We start from the raw sequence: 21,646 nt of genomic DNA, 5'->3' as shown, positions 1-21,646 counted from the left end.
AAAGTGCCTTCTCTCACAGAATCAATTACTGCATTGTTCATGTTGCCACAGTACCTTTGTAAATGTCACTTTTCATCGTTGCAAGAAGTGATAAAATATCCTTCTTGTATCCCTTGCTCCTCTCCTTATTTGTCGAGTGATTATTTGGAAATTCCTGGATTCAGAGCGGGTCAGTCTCCCGTCATTAATACCACCAACATCTCTTCGTAAGCGGGAGCCCATGACCCTACAGGGCAGCCTCGGCAAACCACAGGAACAAAGCATCCCGTAAAGTTGCAGCCAGCAATATTCACAAAAAAATAGCCGAAGCACTGGTAGGATGAAAAGGCGGCCATTTATTATGCATGTGGGCGGCAACACTTCATGATTGGTCTGACGCGTTTCAGCTTTGATAGCTTTAATCATAGACACTACTCCGCAGTTAAGTGAAATACTCAAAGTCCCAAAATGCATTGTTGCGGTAAGTACTCATATAGGCAAAGTGCCTTCTCTCACAGAATCAATTACTGCATTGTTCATGTTGCCACAGTACCTTTGTAAATGTCACTTTTCATCGTTGCAAGAAGTGATAAAATATCCTTCTTGTATCCCTTGCTCCTCTCCTTATTTGTCGAGTGATTATTTGGAAATTCCTGGATTCGGAGCGGGTCAGTCTCCCGTCATTAATACCACCAACATCTCTTCGTAAGCGGGAGCCCATGACCCTACAGGGCAGCCTCGGCAAACCACAGGAACGAAGCATCCCGTAAAGTTGCAGCCAGCAATATTCACAAAAAAATAGCCGAAGCACTGGTAGGATGAAAAGGTGGCCATTTATTATGCAAGTGGGCGGCAACACTTCATGATTGGTCTGACGCGTTTCAGCTTTGATAGCTTTAATCATAGACACTACTCCGCAGTTAAGTGAAATACTCAAAGTCCCAAAATGCATTGTTGCGGTAAGTACTCATATAGGCAAAGTGCCTTCTCTCACAGAATCAATTACTGCATTGTTCATGTTGCCACAGTACCTTTGTAAATGTCACTTTTCATCGTTGCAAGAAGTGATAAAATATCCTTCTTGTATCCCTTGCTCCTCTCCTTATTTGTCGAGTGATTATTTGGAAATTCCTGGATTCGGAGCGGGTCAGTCTCCCGTCATTAATACCACCAACATCTCTTCGTAAGCGGGAGCCCATGACCCTACAGGGCAGCCTCGGCAAACCACAGGAACGAAGCATCCCGTAAAGTTGCAGCCAGCAATATTCACAAAAAAATAGCCGAAGCACTGGTAGGATGAAAAGGCGGCCATTTATTATGCATGTGGGCGGCAACACTTCATGATTGGTCTGACGCGTTTCAGCTTTGATAGCTTTAATCATAGACACTACTCCGCAGTTAAGTGAAATACTCAAAGTCCCAAAATGCATTGTTGCGGTAAGTACTCATATAGGCAAAGTGCCTTGTCTCACAGAATCAATTACTGCATTGTTCATGTTGCCACAGTACCTTTGTAAATGTCACTTTTCATCGTTGCAAGAAGTGATAAAATATCCTTCTTGTATCCCTTGCTCCTCTCCTTATTTGTCGAGTGATTATTTGGAAATTCCTGGATTCGGAGCGGGTCAGTCTCCCGTCATTAATACCACCAACATCTCTTCGTAAGCGGGAACCCATGACCCTACAGGGCAGCCTCGGCAAACCACAGGAACGAAGCATCCCGTAAAGTTGCAGCCAGCAATATTCACAAAAAAATAGCCGAAGCACTGGTAGGATGAAAAGGCGGCCATTTATTATGCATGTGGGCGGCAACACTTCATGATTGGTCTGACGTGTTTCAGCTTTGATAGCTTTAATCATAGACACTACTCCGCAGTTAAGTGAAATACTCAAAGTCCCAAAATGCACTGTTGCGGTAAGTACTCATATAGTATATATATGTATATATATATGAGAAATGGTGATATGGAGCAAATTAGAGCCAGCAAAGTTTTGCAATTTTCTGCAGATATATGCGGGTCAAGCATGCCCACTTCATAAAACCTCAGTGTGCTTTGGATGCTCCACAGAAACTGGCCAAAATTATATACATATATATAGATTGTTACCATATGTATATTTTTTGTATTGTGAAATGAGGTTGGAAATGACCTAATATAAAGTACATAAGATAAAAAAAGAATGTGAAAATGGAAGGTATGTAAAAAAAGCAGAGCAATATTCAGGGCAAACCACTAAGCTGGAATGAGGTTCAAACATGCATTTAGTGGAATCTCTACAGAGCCATGTCCTGACATAAAGGACAGAATGCTATCTTTTGGTCGCTCATTTAATATTATGACTTAAACAGAGCTTTGCAAACAAAAAAAAGATAGCATACTTTACTCTGAAAGAGTGCCGAAAACATTTGAGAAAAGGACCTGCCAATGATGAAAAAATGTATGGGTTGTGGCTAACTCTTGTAGTATTCTGGGATTCAAGAACAAGCTATGAGCGAGTCTGAAGTACTTACCCCTGAAATTCATGAGTAATCCAGGAAAACTATGAGAAAAAACACACACTTAGGGCCCGATTACGAGTTTCGGTAGTGCGAAGGCATCGGTACTCCACCACCGCTGCCCAGCACCGTCGAGACTCGCTGCCACCCGCCAGTGTAGGCTGTCGAGCGGACGGTGTGGCATTCGCAGGGTGGTAAAAGACACACAACTGATGGAAGGAATGCAGAACAAATCAAAACATTCACCCCCAGTCAAGAGATCTGGGTTAAATCCATCATTCTTTTGCTCACCATGCCACCCCAGTTTATACCTGGACATATGCAAATCATTCTTGACCTTGTGCCTCGTTGGAACAGTTCAGTCCAATCTGCCAAGCCAGGTCCTCCCTGGACTGGAAACAAGCATTCTAGGACCAATTTCGGGGTTTCACCTCTCATCAGCCAGGATAGCTTGAATCCAGTGGCACACTGAGCTCGGGACCCACGTTTGGGCTTACCTGGCGCACCTAGGGTGAGAAAGCAAAAGACACGCAATTGATGGACGGAATGCTGAACAAATCAAAACATTCACCCCCAGTCAATAGATCTGGGTTAAATCCATCATTTTTTAGCTCACCATGCCACCACAGTTTATACCTGGCCACATGCAAATCAGTTTTGACCATGTGCCTCATGAGAACAGTCCAGCCCGAACTGCCAAGCCAGGTCCTTCCTGGACCAGAAACAAGCATCCTAGGACCGGTTTCGGGGTTTCACCCCTCTTCAGCCAGGATAGCTTGAATCCAGTGGCACAGTGAGCTTGGGACCCATGGCTGGGCATACCCCGCGCACTTAGGGAAAGAAAGCAAAAGACACACAATTGATGGACGGAATGCAGAACAAATCAAAACGTTCAACCCAGTCAAGAGATTTGGGTTAAATCCATCATTATTTTGCTCACCATGCCACCCCAGTTTAGACCTGGCCATATGCAAATCAGTCTGGACCCTCTGCCTCATGGGAACAGTCCAGCACGAACTGCCAAGCCAGGTCCTTCCTGGACCAGACACAAGTATCCTAGGACCGGTTTTGGAGTTTCAATCCTCATCAGCCAGGATAGGTTGAATCCAGTGGCACAGTGAGCCTGGGACCCACTTCTGGGCATGCCCATCCCACTTAGGGTGAAAAGTGCTACGCAAACAAATGATGGACGGAATGCTGAATGAATCATACATTCATCCCTAGTCAAGAGATCTGAGTTAAATCCATTGTTTGTTTTCTCACCATGCGACCCCAGGTTAGACCCAGCCATATACAAATCAGTCTTGACCCTGTGCCTCATGGGAACAGTCCAGACCGAACTGCCAAGCCAGGTCCTCCCTGGATCGGAAACAAGCATCCTGGCACCGGTTTCTGGGTATTACCCTTTAGCAGCCAGGCTAGCTTGAATCCAGTGGCACAGTGAGCAAGGAACCCACGTCTGGGCATACCCATCCCACTTAGGGTGAAAAGTGCTACGCAAACAAATGATGGACGGAATGCTGAATAAATCATACATTCACCCTCAGTCAATAAATCTGGGTTAAATCCATTGTTCTTTTGCTCACCATGCCACCCCAGTTTAGGCCTGGCCATATGCAGATCAGTCTGGACCCTGTGCCTCATGGGAACAGTCCAGCCCGAACTGCCAAGCCAGGTCCTCCCTGGACCAGAAACAAGCATCCTAGGACAGGTTTTGGAGTTTCACCCCTCATCAGCCAGGATAGCTTTATATCCAGTGGCACAGTGAGCCTGGGAACCATGTCTGGGCATACCCGGAGCACTTAGGGCCAGAAAGCAAAAGACACAAAATTGATGAACGGAATGCAGAACAAATAAAAACATTCACCTCCAGTCAAGAGATCTGGGTTAAATCCATCACTCTTTTGCTCAGCATGCCACTCCAGTTTAGAACTGGCCATATGCAAGTCAGTCTTGACCCTGTGCCTCATGGGAACAGTCCAGCTTGAACTGCCAAGCCAGGTCCTCCCTGGACCGGAGACAAGCATCCTAGGACCAGTTTCGGGGTTTCACCCCTCATCAGCCAGGATAGCTTGAATCCAGTGATACAATGAGCCAGGGACCCACGTCTGGGCATACCTGGCACACTTAGTGCAAGAAAGGAAAAGACACACAATTGATGGACTGGAACGAAACTGGTTCCAGGATGCTTGTTTCCAGTCCAGTGAGGACCTGGCCTGGCAGTTCGGGCTGGACTGTTCCCATGAGGCACAGGGTCAAGGCTTATTTGAAAGTGAGCTAAAGAATGATGATGGATTCAACCCAGATCTGTGACTGGGGGTGAGTGTTTGAAAAGTTTCAGCACTGCGTCCATCATCTCCTTTCGTTTGCTTTGTTTGCCCTAAGTTGGCAGGGTATGCCCAGACACGGGTCCCTTCCTCACTTTGCCACTGGATTCAAGCTAGCCTGGCTGATGAGTGGTGTTACCCCGAAACCAGTTCCAGGATGCTTGTTTCCGGTCCAGTGAGGACCTGGACTGGCAGTTCGTGCTGGACTGTTCCCATGAGGCATAGGGTCAAGACTGGTTTGCATATGGCTGGGTCCACCTGGGGTGGTGAAGTGAGCTAAAGAATGATGATGGATTCAACCCAGATCTGTGTCTGGGGTGAGTGTTTGAAAATTTTCAGCACTCCTTCCATCCTCTCCTTGTGTTTGCTTTGATTCCCAGGGTATTGTCTCTTTCAAAGGCCACCTTTGAAAAAGGCACCGCAATGGGAACGCCTCACAAGGTTCCTGCATGGCATGGACTAAAAAGTCTATGCCATGCAGGAACTCTTGTGCATGCACACAAGCAGGCACATGTTATGCCCCCTGTGTGCATGTACAAGCAAGGGAGGCGGAGGGGGCCTTCTAGGGCCCCCTCTGTTTCCTCTCCGCCAGGGTTGACAAAGAGAAGGAACCTCCGTGGCACCGCTTTTGGAGAGAAAATACGTAATATGCTTGGTAGGACCTCAGCGGTCCCGCCATGCATATTGTGGCCTCTGACTGTCGCACCATCTCCAGGGAATGACGGTTCCCTGGCAGCGGCCAATTGCAGTCCGACTGCCCAACTCATAATGGGGTGGTCTGACCACCGCTGCGGCAGTTCCTGGACCGCCACTGCCACACCACTACAAATCAGGCCAACAGACTCATAATCAGGCCCTTAGTCGCTGCAGGAAATGACCACCTTTTGTGTGATGTCCTCAATTTTTTTGCCTTATCTGTGCACTTTACCTTTGTTAAACAGGAGTAAAGTTTCTGTGCTCCCCCTTAAACATGGCTTAAACCTGATTTGCACAATTAACATTCCTAAAAGGCCATAGTATATGGTGCAAAAACACACCCCTGGCATGGGAAGTTAACTGCCACCTGTGAACTGCAACATCATCTATTGTGTCCACCACTACAGTGGCAGGAAAAACATGGCTTCTGGCCTACCGTGTGGAGCGTGGCAGCAGGGGCTTGAACCCTGCTGCAAAGGCCTGTCAAAATCACCTTTTGGCGGGTATGAAAGCCTTATTTTAAATATTAGCTATGTCACCCCTAAGCACAACTTGTTGCCCACAAAGTAGGCAGCATACTGTTTAAAAGTGGAACATGTGTAACATTAGAAATGGTATGTTCGCCCATTGACTAGGCTGAAAATGACATTGTCACTGGTCAGGCTGTATCGTATACATAGGAAAAGTCATAGTATAGAGTATGCACTTCATTCTATAACCATTGACCTGCACCAGTCACAGACTCTGTTCAAATACTTTTTCTATTTAATAAACACTCAATCTAATGGTGAAGTCAGATCTGGATTCATCATATTGGAACTATATCTTTTAGAAGTTAACTTTACCCCTCCTTAAGCAGCTGCAGACTAATTTGCTTTAGCAAGCCAAACACTGCCCAGTCTGCACTTGGCCTGAATGAGGTGTGAAAGATGTGTGAATACTACAGCCAGAGCAGAGGCAATGACCTGGGAGAGTGAAGGTGATGTTTCCCCTCAGAGGAGGAAAGTAATGGTGGACCCAGGAACTTTGGTAACTTCAAAGGGGTCTGCCCTGTCACAAGCAAATGTTAGGTAACACCTTGAAAGGCCCAGACTTTGTCCACATAGCCAAGCTGGATCCAAACCCAGTGGGGGGAAACTACCTGTATAACCAGTTTTGAGTGACAACAACAGCGGGGACTTCTCATTACCCTGGCCACACCTCTGCGTGGGCGCACAGGCTGTGCTCAGGGGAGAAGGCTTTCCCTACCTTGAATTTTGAGAGTGAGGGGTACTGTGGTATTGTTGGCAGTAAGGTTTAAAGGACCTGCTGAAAAAGTGGATAGTATTGCCCCTTGGACCATTTACCCATTGGTTACAGAATCCTCAGGTGGCACTCCATCCACTAGCATGTGCAAGGATTGTATGTGGCATCCTCAGACAGCATCCTGACAACACTTCCTGGGCCTGTCAAGGATCAGAAGCGGACAAGACTAATTGTCTGTGACCTGAGAGGTTCCCTTAAAAACAGTTCCTGCTCTCTCTTGAGCCCAGAACAAAGAAGTGGAGTCTAAGGATCAATTGGTTGACCTCCTGTATGGCTACAAGGAAACAACAGGTGGCAAGTGGCCTTTTCCTTGAAGTGCTCAGTGGACAAGTTGCAGCTGGTCTTGGTCTCAACTAAGCTGTTGGCATCTGCCTGATGCGCAGAGTGCCTCTAAGTTCCTTCCTCTGGGGTCCTCGTGGCTTTGGAAGTGTACTTATGTGATTGTTTGACCACCAGAAGAATGTATAGAAACTTTTGAAAACTTTCATTCAGAGCTTCAGTGGTGTCCTGCCAGAAAAAACTAACTGAATAGCAGTTCCACAGTGTCAGATTGCCTTTTCAGCTTTGTACTTCTCCAAGGTTCCGGCACCTCCAAAAAGGTGACTAAGTCCTATTCTGCGTTGGGACTTAAAAAAAATTCAATGAGAAATCTATAAAGTTTGAGAATTCTAGGTTGACCAAAGAGCTTCAGCTATCCAGCATTCTGTTCTACGACGTCACCTGCAATTTCAGTAGCGGCCCACACGAAGAGGATTTTTTTTCATCAATAGTGATAAAGTCCCATTCTTAGACTTAGAAGAAATTTCAACACTTTTCCTCAGAAAAGAGACAAAGTCCCTTCCTGAAGTGGGACTATGAAACTATTTTGAACTTTTTGACTTCCAGACTTTCACCAGGACCAATCTGATTGGTGCATCTGATCAGGGCTCCTGAGCTCTGTTCTGCGACTTCAATAGAATATCATTGGAGCTTAGAGCTTTTTTGGTGTATATTTCTACTTAAGACTTTTCATCTCTGGATATCCTTATTGGATTTTTGTCATTTTTATGTCATTTTGGTAATTAATTTTACTTTATTTTTCTACTTCGGTTTTGGATTTTTATTGCATGGGGTTTTACTGTTTTTGTACTCCATAAGTACTTTACTCATTGCACTAAGTTAAACCTCACTGCTCTGTGTCATAGCTATCATTGGTTTGCCCTCAGGTTCATTTAGTAACTTTGAGGTTTAACCCGTACAAGAAGTGGTTTTATTCTTTCAGGTGGGCAGTCACCCACCCCTAATAATAACCCATTTTCTTACAATCATGCACCAATTTTTATGAATCAGGCATGCAATTACAGTGAACCCCCTAATTTAATAATATGTTAATAGAATTAATGTTATATTACATTTTCTATACAAAAAAGGTTTTAAAATATTTTAAAACTAAAGAATAATAATGTTTTAGTTTTAGATAATTTTTGTAACATTTAATGTAATTAATATCTTTTTTTAAAGTTGAAATAAATAGTTTTAAATAAACATTATGACCTACAGGGTTCCATTTTAAGTCTCTACCTCCATTGATTTCTATGGGAATGTGTTGTATTACCGTGGTTGGCTATGTGAGGTGCTGGACTTACTCCAACTCTGAGCTGGTGTATATTTATTACAGTTTTGGGTCCTTTTTGGCTGCAGTAACTTAAGAAGTGTATTTTATGAATAGCAACGGGCTTACTCTTTTATGGTTGGGTGTACAGCCCTTCCTAAACCACTCTCTATCTCTCCCTTAACATCCTTTGCTCCTCCCTTTACCCTTCACCTTTAGTAGCAAGTATTCCCTATTTTCCAATCAGTCTTTACTGTCCCTCCCACATTTACTACTAAAATGAATATTTGCATGTTCAGAGACTCAGCAGTTGAGGCCGAGCACATAAAAGGAAACGGGAGGCGGAGCCAGAACCTCTGCAGCTAGGTTTGTGAAGAGCATTTTGTAGTACGTTAGCTGTACTCTTGTAAGTACTACTAAACGTAGCACACAATCACTTTGTGAATGGGCTCCCATCATGTGCAGCACATATATTCAGTTCCAGACCTCTGCTCATCCACCACTGTGGATGAAGAGTACATGATCACTCCTGGACACAGTGCCCCAGTCTTTGCCTAGTAGTTATTGCTAAATTTCCCGGGTGACATTTTTCCATCTACTAAGGCATTTCACGAGTCTACAGTCATCATTCTATTGATATATTATTCTATTCGAAACATGTATATTTTTATAAACATGATTACCGAGCAGCTGCGGTATGATTACAAATTTAACGTGTACATACATATTTTTCCATTGGAGCGCACCTTTTCAGATGCAAATGAACGCTGCAAAATAGAAACTTGGAAACGCATGTATATATACTTCACATGCATTATTCAAGGAAGTCCTGTTCTCCTGCAGAGATGGCTTAATTAGGCAATTATTTCAATTCATGTCAATGAGCAATGTTCCCTTCACTTCATTATGAAACCGATGGCTGTGATTGCATGTGACAGTGCACTACAGAGAAGTAAGGAACTGCCAATATGTGTATAACCGGGGAGACACACAGATGTTTCTCTCAGGACAAGACGCTATCGCAGCTGAGATCAAGACACGCACTTGACTGATAACCTCCCTTGCTTACATGAGATCTGAGGCAGCGTGAGGCAACGTGAGCATCTCCAGATTGCTTGGTTAGCAGAGGCATGCCCCAACTGACTGTGAATATGCAAAAACCCTCCACCTTGCACGAGGGAAATCTGCTGAATGCCTACTTGCTTCTAAGATCGACTCAAAAGAGCATGCTCTACCACCACCTTGGTTTTGGCTTCAAATAATGTTTATTTAACTTAGGGGCAAATTATCAAGAAACGGCGTTAAAATTATCGCTGCTTTAGCGGCAGAAAACTGCCACCAAAGCGGTGATAATGGGCTTGATAATACGCCGCAGAGAATTCCAATAGAAGCCCATGTTGACACCAGAACATGGGCTTCTATGGGAATTCTCAAGGGCATATTATCAAGCCCATTATCGCCGGTTTAGCGGCGGGTTTCTGCCGCTAAAGCGGCGATAATTTTAACGCCATTTCTTGATAATATGCCCCTTAGTCTCCCCTCAGGTGCAAGTCAATGTTTGAAACATGTAACAAACAATCGTACAAATATGGATATTCTCATCATGCTTCTCAGCATATGTTGATTATGTTTAAAGGAAATCAAACAAGAACATTAATTCAAAATCACCTTCAGAAATGTTTCGTTAGCATCTTAACATTAGTTAAAATCAGCTGGTGATGCTGGAGATACAACCTACTCCACTGCTAGCTCTCCTGGGATTGTTTATGAAATACCTAAATAGGTAAGAAAATATACCAATCTGGTGCTTTTATTCTTAAGAAAGAAAAATAGAATAGCACTGGGGCAAAGGTTAATTTCCTACCATACCAAACAAATACAAAGACCTCACGACAGATTTCCTAAGGGTTTTTGTTCCCTCGCAAGTCCTGGCATGGCAGCACAAGTCCTTAACTGGAATTGGCTAAACCAGGCTAAGCCACTTTGCGCGGTTTGATGAATACAAAGGGGCAGATTTACAAACCCCCATGCCACAAGTACGTCACTTTTCGTGATGTACTGGTGGCGCAGGGGGCTCCTCCATATTTACAAGGAGTGGAAAAGTCACCCTGCATGACTTTTCCTCTGCTTGTAAATATGGCCCCTTCACACGCAGCAATTTGCGTTGAAGGGGCGTTTCATGGGTGTTGCTGTGGGTGTTCCCACGCAACACCCATGGAACAAGACACATATCCAGATTTACGAGAAATCGTAAATCTGGAGATGCGTCTGAATGCTACGCCACCCTAGAGGTGGCATAGCGAGGCGCAACGAGGAGAAATGTTTGCATTTCTCCACGTTTTTTCCTCTTTCAATGCATGCTGCATTCTACAGCACGCATTGAAAGAGGAAAATGCCTGTAGTGATTGTTTTTGTGCAGGAAGGTACCCCTTCCTGCACAAAAATAATCTCCCCACAACACAGGCATACTTGCACCATGGTGCAAGGGTGCCTGCACCAGCGCATGGCTGCAGTTTGTGCGCCAGGGCAGGGGGGAGCACAGAGATGCGACATATTCTTGTAAATATGTTGCATCCCTGTGCTTCGGAATTGTGGCGCAGCCAAAGGGCTTGTGGTGCCACGCTATGGCACTTTCCAGTAGATCTGCCCCAAAGTAACGTAATGCAGCGCATAGGTCTGTCTTACCATTATTTTGCAAAGGGTTAGGTGTTACACTGGTGGAGCAAATGTGCTCCCATACATCCACCCATGTATTTTGATGCAAACCCAGATTTAGAACGACTTGTAAACTTTGCTTTGCACCAAAATGGTGCACGTGCCCAACAGAAGTGGAACAAGGAGAAATATATTTATTTCCCCTTGATAATTCTTCTTTCTACATTTGCTGTCTTCTGCAGTATGCATAAAAACAGGAATATGCCACTGCATGTCCTTCCCTGCCCCAAAACAATCCTGCCCTTATTGCAGACACCCTTGCACTATGAAGCAAGGGCGCCTGCATTGGCACTAGGCAGCACACAGTATGCCAGCACAAGGAGATAACAGAAAAGCTCCAACTATTTTTAAATATGGAAGTTTTCTTTTCTCTTTCTTTCACAAAACACGCCTCAGTGTTGCCTTGGTGCATTGCATTGCATGAAGGAGTGGTATATCTGCCCCTATATCGATTGCAAGAACCAAAACGATGTATATGTGACAATAACAAATCAAAAAAGAAGGGGGAGGAAGAGGTTTCCCTGGGTTTTGGCCTCCTCTACATATACTTTATTTAAAAAAAAAAATAATGAAAAACCAGTTCAGTTTCGTACAAGCTACTCTCCATGAATGAAAAACAAAAGTTTTTCTTATAAAACCCTCACCCACCAAGGATTAACCCTTGGTGGCATGCTTCATCATCGGGTCCATCTCGTTCCACTGTGGAACAAAGCATGCTGCGGCCTTCGGCTTACGCAGGAGATATGTGTGTTCAGTTCAAACAGTACCAACAATTTAAAACTCAAGAAAATTACACAATAGCATTTCTGAACACATTTATAAAACTAGTGCCAAGTTTAATAAGACAAAGATACCAATAACCCTGACTTTTGGTGCTCAAAGTCTTCCAGAAGGAGTAGGGTCCAAAGCTGAAGATAGAGAGGATCCCTAAAAGTCTGATACATCACCACCAAGCTCTCGCTAAGGCCACTGGTTGTGGCATCAATGAAGGTTGCTTCATTGCTGGAATTTGCTGTCTTGTTCTGCACAAAATGTTAACCTTGAACGTTTTCAGTTCTCAAAACTCATCAGCGGTACAAGGCTGGAAGCTGTAGAGGGCTACTCTTGTTAGTGTAAAAAAGTATCACTTTTCTTCAACTGCAAAAAAAATACTAACTGGTCATTCTTGCATCTCTCTGTTCCTCAGGCAGGCTTTTGAACAAACGTGACCTGTTAACAAAACATATTTGACTCGCACTTTTTGATGTCCTTAGTGGTTCGGTAAAGCAGGGCTTGGTGTAAATATTTTGACCATTGTACTATAAAAGCAACTTATGGAGGTGGTAATGTGTGCCAAGAATATTTGTGCATATTGGTTGTGTGCCATTTTAGTGTGGTGGAATGTTTTATTGATTTGTCTGTCCTGTGTATTTGTGCTGTATTATTGCAATGTGATGTGTTGTTTGTACTGTGTTTTTTTTGTTGTTTCTGTTTTTTAATTGACATTTCTTTTGTGCCCTTTTGCATTTTAATTGTGTTGTTATGTTGCTTTGTGTAAGGTATTGTGTTATGTCTCATTGTTTACTTTAGGTATGTCAACAAATTATGCTACATTCTAAAGGCACAAAATGCCATAAAAATTGTAGTGACAAGCAACAATCATCTCCGCTTTAGCTCTTACATTATTTAAGACACAAAGCTGTGGGACTCGCCTGTCTTAAATTAGCACTTTCAGTGTACACTTCATGTGATATGCTACAAGGTCACTCTCCAGCCAGTGATCCTGCAGAGTTCAGTCCTCAGTGGTCAGCTGGGCCCTGTTGAAGATAGTGGTTTGCTACTTTTGTGTATCTGTAGCATGCAAACAGTAGGCCAAGCACTTCAGTCTCAGAAAACTGATTGCCAGCATAAGACAGGAGTCTTTGGGTCTTCTTAAATCCAGGTTTCAGTCTTCTACTTTAAAGAGGTTTTGTTCCCAGGTCTAGGAATGTTTTGTGGCTGTGGTGCAGAAAGGTCAGTTGTATCTTGAGAACTAGCCAGTGATTTAACAATTTTCTGCACCCAATAATGACTATTCTCACACACCTACCCCATGTCAGTTACTGGAAAGTCCCTAGAAAACCCAACTCCAAGACTGTTATTACCTTCCTTCATATCTAGCAAATCCTATTTTTAGGTGAGTGGCCTTCCTTGTGTCCGGTTCCAAACTGGTTTTATGCCCTTCTGGGGTTGGAGCCAAAAAGTCTATGATGGCCCTGGGAATAAATATGAGAAGCATAATCCTGGCCTCCGTGTCCTTAATAAAATCCAGATGTTCTGCCCACCAGGCTGTGAAAAATCTAAATTTCTGCTGTCCTATTTTGACATTACCAAATCAGAGAAGAAATGTTAAGGATGATGTTTCTTCTAGCTGTTCCTTGCCCCTTCACAGGTCACTAATTATGTTAAGGTCCAGCTCTTGATAACACCCCTACATTGTGGTTCCGGGGAGCAAACCATGGGATAGTGGGAGGAAGGTTACTAACAACTAACCAGAAATGCATATTAAGTCTCTCCAGTAGGGCTGAGAGAAAACCTGTTTCTAAACCAGTTTTCTCTCAGGCAATATACTTTCAGAAACTCAACTTCTACTAAATGTATCATAATGTTACTTTCAATTGAATGATATTTTTAAAACTGAGTGAAAGATTACCAAAATAATATTTCTCTTGTATTTTGCAGAGATTTTTTTAAATTTTTTTATAGCTACACCCATTCATGAAAAATGCTACTTTACCTAAACAGTGAAAACGGCTTTTGGGTAATAGTTTGTCATAAGGGCATACTGTTATTAATATTATATATATTAAAGGCTAGTTATGAAATTCCTTGAGCAATCTTCAGCTCAGATTTTTCTTCTACAAGAGACTCACTTAAGCAGTTCTGAGTGTAAGATCGTTTTTGGGAAGTACCGATGGGTCGAGCATTATTGCTCTTCAGAGCAGACACTTCACAGTAAAGGGGTAGCAAAATTGATTAGATCAGGTACTGGAGGAATAATTAGATCTGTCTCAACGGACCAGTCAGGAAGATGGATACTAGTCCAGTTGACTATCGGGGGGGAGACTTAACCCTAGTCTCATACTATGGCCCCAATACGGATGATCCAGCCTATATATACAGAGTGCAGGCTAAACTAATGGAGGGCACCACCCCGGTATTAATCGGAGGCGATTTTAATTTCCTCCTTAATCCCCTCCAGGACAGGTCTAACTATAGTCAATATGTTGCTGCTCCGCGTGCTCATCGAGCTATGATTAACATGACTCATGTACTAGGTCTAGCAGATGCCTGGAGGGCCTTGAGAGGTGCAGAGCAAGGCTTCACCTTTTTTAGTAAGAAATATAACCATTCCTCCAGAATTGACTACATCTTTATCGATAAGACAAGCCTAGAAAACTTGGGTGATATTACCATTCTCCCAAGTATATTGTCTGACCATGCCCCAATCTCTTTTTCGTACTCAAGGAATAGACCTAGCCTAACTCCTAGATGGACACTGAAAAGGGCAATGTTGTCTAATTCTGAAATAATCGATGCCCTAAAAACTGCACCAATCGACTATTTTACTAACAACACCGGCTCTACGTCGCCAGATTATATATGGGACGCCTATAAGGCCTACCTCCGTGGACAGACGCATAGTATGATATGTGCCAAGTACAGAGAGGAGGCCCTGGAATTCCAGACACTGGAAAGAGAGATCTCTAAGCTAGAAGGAGATAGGTTGACTTGCCCCCCTGGTAACCTGTCACAGATTCTTAGTGAACTTGAACACCTACGCCTAGAGTACAGGAAGAAGTTGGATAATAAAATAAAAGCACGATGGTTGGTTCACAATATGGAAAACTTCGAGTACGGTGAAAAAGCGGGCGCTCTTTTGGCATGGAAAGTAAGGGCTGACCGGTCTAAGAACAACATTAATAGTTTGGCAATAGACGAAACAGGAGTAACTTCCTGTAAACAGGACGATATACAAAGGTGCCTTATCTCTGTGTTCTCTAAGTTATATAAAGAGGAGATAGTTTCTACTCCCGGGAACATCCAAGACTGGCTCCGCAACAAGGCATTACCAGTTCTAACGGAGGAGGGCCTAAATACTATGGATGCCCCAATATCTGAGGAGGAAATTAAACTATATATAAAAAAGATCAAAAATAATAAGGCCGCCGGGACAGACGCTCTTCCTGGGGAAATCTATAAGGCTCTCCAGGACGAGATAGTTCTCAGAATGTGCGAACTATTCAACTATGTTTACAGCCCCAACGGTAAGATCCCCAGATCATGGAAGGAGGCTACGATTGTCCTCATCTTAAAGACAGGGAAGGATCCCCTCAAAGCGGAGTCGTATAGGCCGATCTCCCTGCTTAATGCCAATGATAAGATCTTTATGAGCATTTTAGCAGGGAGATTGGTCAAGCTGATTCCACAGCTGATTCATCCGGACCAAAAGGGCTTTATCCCAGGAAGGTTCATTCAGGAACAAACGCTACAACTTATTGGTTCCATCGACTTGGCATTGGCGCGGTCGGAGCCTTTGGCTGTGGCAGCTTATGATGGAGCCAAGGCTTTCGACCGTGTCAACTGGACCTTTCTATGGGAAACTTTAAGAACAATGGGATTTGGCCCAATGTTCATTCAAACGCTTATTAGATGCTACGAGGGTGCTTCCGCAGCTATACTCCTGAATGGCCGGTTGACTTCTAGATTTAACATTACCAGAGGAACCAGGCAGGGGTGTTCTATTTCACCTCTGCTTTTTGATATCTATATTGAGCCTCTTGCCCAGGCTCTGAGAATGAACAATCAGATCACCCCTTTCCAAGTATCGGACTACAGCTGTAAGTTAGCCTTCTACGCTGATGACCTGTTGGTCTACACCAATAACCCCGCTGTGGTTTTGCCCAAGGTAGAAGCAATACTGGAAGAGTTTGGCCTGTACTCTGGATATCTCGTCAACCCCTCCAAGACGGAGGTAATGTCCTGGGGAGTAGACAACTGGACTGGAAGGCGTAGTAAGGAATTCAGGTATCTGGGGATAACAATAGTTCAAAATCTAGCTGACATCCCCACGACTAATTTGAGTAGAGTAGCCAAGGAAATTGACCATCTTTTTTCTAGATGGCAGAATTTGCCTTTGACCACATATGGTCGGGTAAACCTCGCCAAGATGGTTATTCTGCCACAATTAACCTATCTGTTTAGTACTATCCCTCTTGACTTCCCCAGAAAGCTTCTAGACAAGATACAAGGTAAAATCGGAAGCTTTGTCTGGGCTAATAAAAGAGCCAGGCTCTCCTGGAAGAAGTTGAGACGAAAGCTCCTTAAGGGAGGCCTGGCTCTACCCCGATCTTTTCTGGTATTCCACCGCCTTTCAGTTTAAGAATATACGTTCTCTGCTTATTAGCTCAGGTGAAACCAACTGGGGAAGATTTTGAGTGTAATGGTTAGCTTTGAGGGGGGTGGGGTCAGATTCCTGTATAAGTTTGGGGCCCCAAGGTTTTTTAAGAAGGTTTGTCTAAAATGCTTAAAAACGGCATTAAATCTATGGCATAGAGTTAGAGAGAGATGGGGGATTGGATATTATTCGGATTTTGCCCCTATCTGGGACTCTCCGGGCCTACCACTATGCCTGCAAGACAGTCTTGCATTATCAATTAAAAAGGCAGGAATAATGATCTGGTCCGACCTTTTATCATCAGACGGTATTCTCCCCTGGGAGATCCTTAGATCTAAAATAGGCAGTTCTTTCTCTAAATTCAAATATATACAATTATGCTCTTGGTATACAGCTGAGAAAGAAATGATACGAGGTAATTGGGAAATTGAACTCCGCCTACAAAATACAAAGTTGATAAAAAAAGAAGGCGGGCTATGGTATAAGAGCTTATTGGATGCTGATGACGCTGATACCCCTCCATCACACTCTATCTTGCATTCTTCTACACTGGGTGAAACAGCTATTAACTTCTAGCCCCTATCTCTTCAAACCTCAATAGGTATGTTAGGCCAGCCTCCCTAAAAAAAAAACAAAAAAAAAAAAACTGAGTGAAATATTACCAAAATATTATTTCTCTTGTATTTTGCAGAGATTTTTTTTCTTTTTTTATAGCTACACCCATTCATGAAAAATGCTACTTTACCTAAACAGTGAAAACGGCTTTCGGGTAATAGTTTGTCATAAGGGCATACTGTTGTTAATATATATATTAAATATTGTATTTTTATTTATTAAGAACTCCGACATAGCAGCATATAATGCACACTTTAGGGTGACAAATCTAACATGAAAAATAGCTTTTTCTATATTCAAAAGCCCTTTTCCCTGTGTGATTCATAAAATTACTGTGGAACTGCAGCCCAGCCACAGCACAGTGGCATTTCTGAAGACACATTTTTGTCATATATGTCAATGGGGTGAATACACACTGTACACCATATATGGCTCTTAACATCCACACCACAGATGCATTGTCTGTGCCAAGTAAACCCACCAATTTGGTTAAATCAATTTTACAAAACATTTAGTGGCAAATGCTCGTAGGCACAGAGTGTGAGCGTTGCAGTGCATAGAATGCTAATAACAGCAAACCTGGGACCCAGAAAAGCTGAAACATCTGAGGTGACCATTAAGAAAATGTGACTTTGCTGTAATCGGAAGGCAGTGTTTAGTTTAGCTATGCTGCCACTAAGGTGTAGCTTGAATTACAGGGTTGTGCTGTCACTTCTGTAGAATGCTAATAACAGCAAACCTCGGACCCAGAAAAGCTGAAACATCTGAGGTGACCATTAAGAAAATGTGACTTTGCTGTAATCGGAAGGCAGTTTTTAGTTTAGCTATGCTGCCACTAAGGTGTAGCTTGAATTACAGGGTTGTGCTGTCACTTCTGTACGCATGCATGTCTGACATAACTATGGTAGCAAATCACCAGCTCCAGCACCCTAAATAAGGGTGCCAGTGGGCCCCTTGGTCTGGTGAACTCAGGTCCTCTAAAATATTGATTAGTTATACAGGCCAAGTGAGTCTGCAGGTTTGTAGACAATTGCTAATAAATAACGCTATTAACCTCTTCTGTGCCCATGACGAGATAGTCTCGTCATGGAGCACGGTTGCGCTGTTCCCATGACGAGACTATCTCGTCATGAAACCCGCCCACTAATGAAACGCCCGGCACAGGAGGGGGAAAGGGCGTGGCACAGAAGGGGTTAAGGAATATTATGACAGAGGGCTGTGGTCCTTTGGATGACATGCACAGTGAAGAGAACTAAAAGAGAAATGATCAAAATAGGGAAACACAGATATAGAGGAGAATGGGATGTGGTGAAAAATATGAGTGTGTGAAAAGGGGAAATAAAAGAAAGAGGGGAGGGAGGAAGGGTGAAAAGATGGAAGAAACATAACAGAAAGGAGGAAGAAAAGGCGAAAGGCAGGATGAGGGGTGGAAGGATGGGTGAATGAAGGATGACTTAAAGGATAGATAGAATGCACCGGTAAAAGGATTAATGGAAGGGTGAAAGGAAGAATAGAGGAACATTGAACAGATGAAACAAAGAGTAAAAGGATGATAAGTGAAAGTATGAGTGGATGGAAGAATAGACAGGTGAAAAGAGGGAGGAAGAAAGAGAAAATAATTGGTGGAAAGATGGATAGATACATGGATATATTTATAGGTGAAAGGATTGACGTCTATATGAAGAGGTGGAAGGATTGAAGTAGGTATAGTCCGATGGGTGAGTGAATGGAAATGTGAAAGGAAGAATGAATGGATGGATTGATTGAAGGGTGAGTGTATGTTTGGAAAGATGGTTGAAAGTAGGAAGAAAGTGTGAATGGGCCTCTTCTACAGAGGGTCTGGTCTGCTTTCCGCGCTCAGTGTGACTAAGGCCGTGGTTCAAAGTGGGGGTATTTTATTTTTCTGGCTACTCCCTTGTCTGACATCACTCTTAGGGGCAGGAGGAGTGAAGGAACAGTGTCGTTTTTGTCGTTAACAATAACCGACAGGTGTATTAGTATTTCTACCTAGCTTAAGCTGGTTACGCAGTGAGACACAAGTTGAGCAGAGTATGTGTAAAGTGAGTGATACATCAGTTGCATCTTCGAGGCGCTGCTTCAGGAATAATTTAACCTGCTTACGGTTTTTACATTACCACCACCCCACAGAAAGTAGAACAAGAATAAAATATATTATTTTTTCTCTGTATTGTTCCTCCTATAAATTCCCTGACTCAACCAAAGCAGACACTCATGGTTACGTCCAGCAATCACTCTAAAGGACAGGGAAATGGGGAGGAGAGAGATCCAGGACTGAGGTCATCAGATTTCACAAGGACGCAGAACTCTAGTTATGGGGTTTCATTTAACAATTTAAAGTCTCCTACGAGTTGCGCTATGCATTTCACTTGATTTAAATGAACTAAGACAACCGGAAACAATGATTTGTGAAATAGCAGACCATGTCTAGCGCATGGTATCCTTGGTGACAGTGCCATCTGGTAAATGTAGCCAAGGCGAGGGGAAAAGAGAACAGCCTCATCTTTCTATTCTGTGTTATCCAACGTATTCATCAGTGACAAAAAAAATATCAAGAAATCTCTAAGGGGCATATTATCAAGAAAGGCGATAAATTTATCGCCGCTTTAGCGGCAGAAAACTGCCGCTAAAACGGCGATAATGGGCTTGATAATATGCTCTATGGAATTCCAATTGAAGCCCATGTTAGATGTCCTTCACATCAAACATGGGCTTCAATTGGAATTCCATAGAGCATATTATCAAGCCCATTATTGCCTGTCTTGATAATAATTAGTCGCATTGAAGCTCTTCTTCGGCTCACTCCCGGTAATGATATCATAATCTTTAAGTGATTAAACCTGCTGTGGGGGTCTGAATCTTCTTTTAGGATTGTGATGAAATAAACAGAAAGACAGCTGCATGCAGGGAGGTTGAGCCAGAGCATGAAAGGCAGAGAGTGATCCAGGCTATTGTATCGATAAAAATAAATACACACTGCAATGTATTTGTTGAGTTCATGTTTGTTCATTCATACCTTAGAACATTTGCCATGAGGCCATGCACAGATTAGCTCCGTGGGAATTGCTCAGTGGGTCAGACTAATGCTGCAGCTGCCGTTGACTGCAGGTTGTACAAGTAACATGGGGACCATGTAAAGAAATAAGGTTACTAGCTGGGCGGGGTGAGAGCCCAACTCGAAAAATCACAACAATTCTTCTCAGGGTGAGCGACTAAAGTCACTAAATAATCATGAGCTCAGCCCCCTGGTAGCTTGGCACAGAGCAGTCAGCACTAACCTAGAGGCAATATGTAAAGTATTTATGCAGTACTCAAACAGTAATAAAGTGAGAACACAGCACAATACAAGTCCCCCACTAATTTAGAATAATAGGGTATCTTACAGGAGTGGACAGGATCAGAGTCAGAAGTTAAGTCTTGCCACAATGGATCCCGGGCATATACAGAGACCAGGGGGCAGATTTACAAACCCTTGCATCACTTTTGCGTAAACTTTTAACATGGGGAAAATGATGCAAAAGTGGCGGAAGGGGCTTGTAAATCTGCCATTAGGTTTGTCACTGTGAAAAGTTTACCTTCTGAATTTGAGACTGTTATAGAGGACAAAATCTTCATCAGGGAGTCAAATGGATCGGAGGAAGGGCTCGACAATGCCAAGGAGCTGCGGCACAAGATCTTGGAGTCAATATGAGGCTGCTCAGCATCGGGTCCAGTGATGCTGTCGATAAAGGTTGTTGGCCCTGTATCGAGTCTGGGTAGGCTGTAAATAGGGTGTTGTCGATGGTGAGGTCAGTGGAGTCATCGATCTGGTGCTGTTTGGTGTCAATACTTGTCAATCCCAGTGAAACTTTCAATTAGCCAGGAAGGTATACACTCTGATCTCTGTTAAGGATCCAGGACCTTGGGGACAGTACTTAGGAGTCAGGGATCACTCCCACATAGAGCAGAAGGGGGCAAGGCCTGACCTGGCTCCAGACTAACTAACAGGGAGTATGCAGCCCTTTCTGTGGAGGCAGGATAGAGCTCAATCGAGTGTGAGCAGGGCTGTGCCCAGATCCACCCTCACACCCTGCCAGTGATTGCCCATCCAGGCATACCTACACTCTCTATTGTGTGTTGCTGTCTCGGAGGACAACACAGAGCCCAACTGTCAGCTCCACCCAGCCATGTGACCAAGGGACATACTGCAGACACTAAATGCCTAAGGCAAGAAATGCCAACTTTCTAAAAGCTGCATTTTCAGAATTGTAATTTAACATTCAAATTTACCATAGGAGAGGATTTTCCGTTACAGTTTTAAATACACCAAACATGAATGCGTACCTTTTCTCATTTGAAAGTTACAGCTTATTTATGTAATACGGTATCTCCAATGTTATCCTATGGGAGAGGTAGGCCTTGCTGGAGTGAGCAATACATTTAAAGTGTTTTTAATTATCAATATATGTAAAACTTCAAAGTACATGTCTAACTTTTTTAATACACTG

Source organism: Triturus cristatus, chromosome 2_2 (assembly GCF_964204655.1).
Source record: "Triturus cristatus chromosome 2_2, aTriCri1.1, whole genome shotgun sequence".
Taxonomy (NCBI): domain Eukaryota; kingdom Metazoa; phylum Chordata; class Amphibia; order Caudata; family Salamandridae; genus Triturus; species Triturus cristatus.
Note: the sequence above shows the minus strand (reverse complement) of the source record.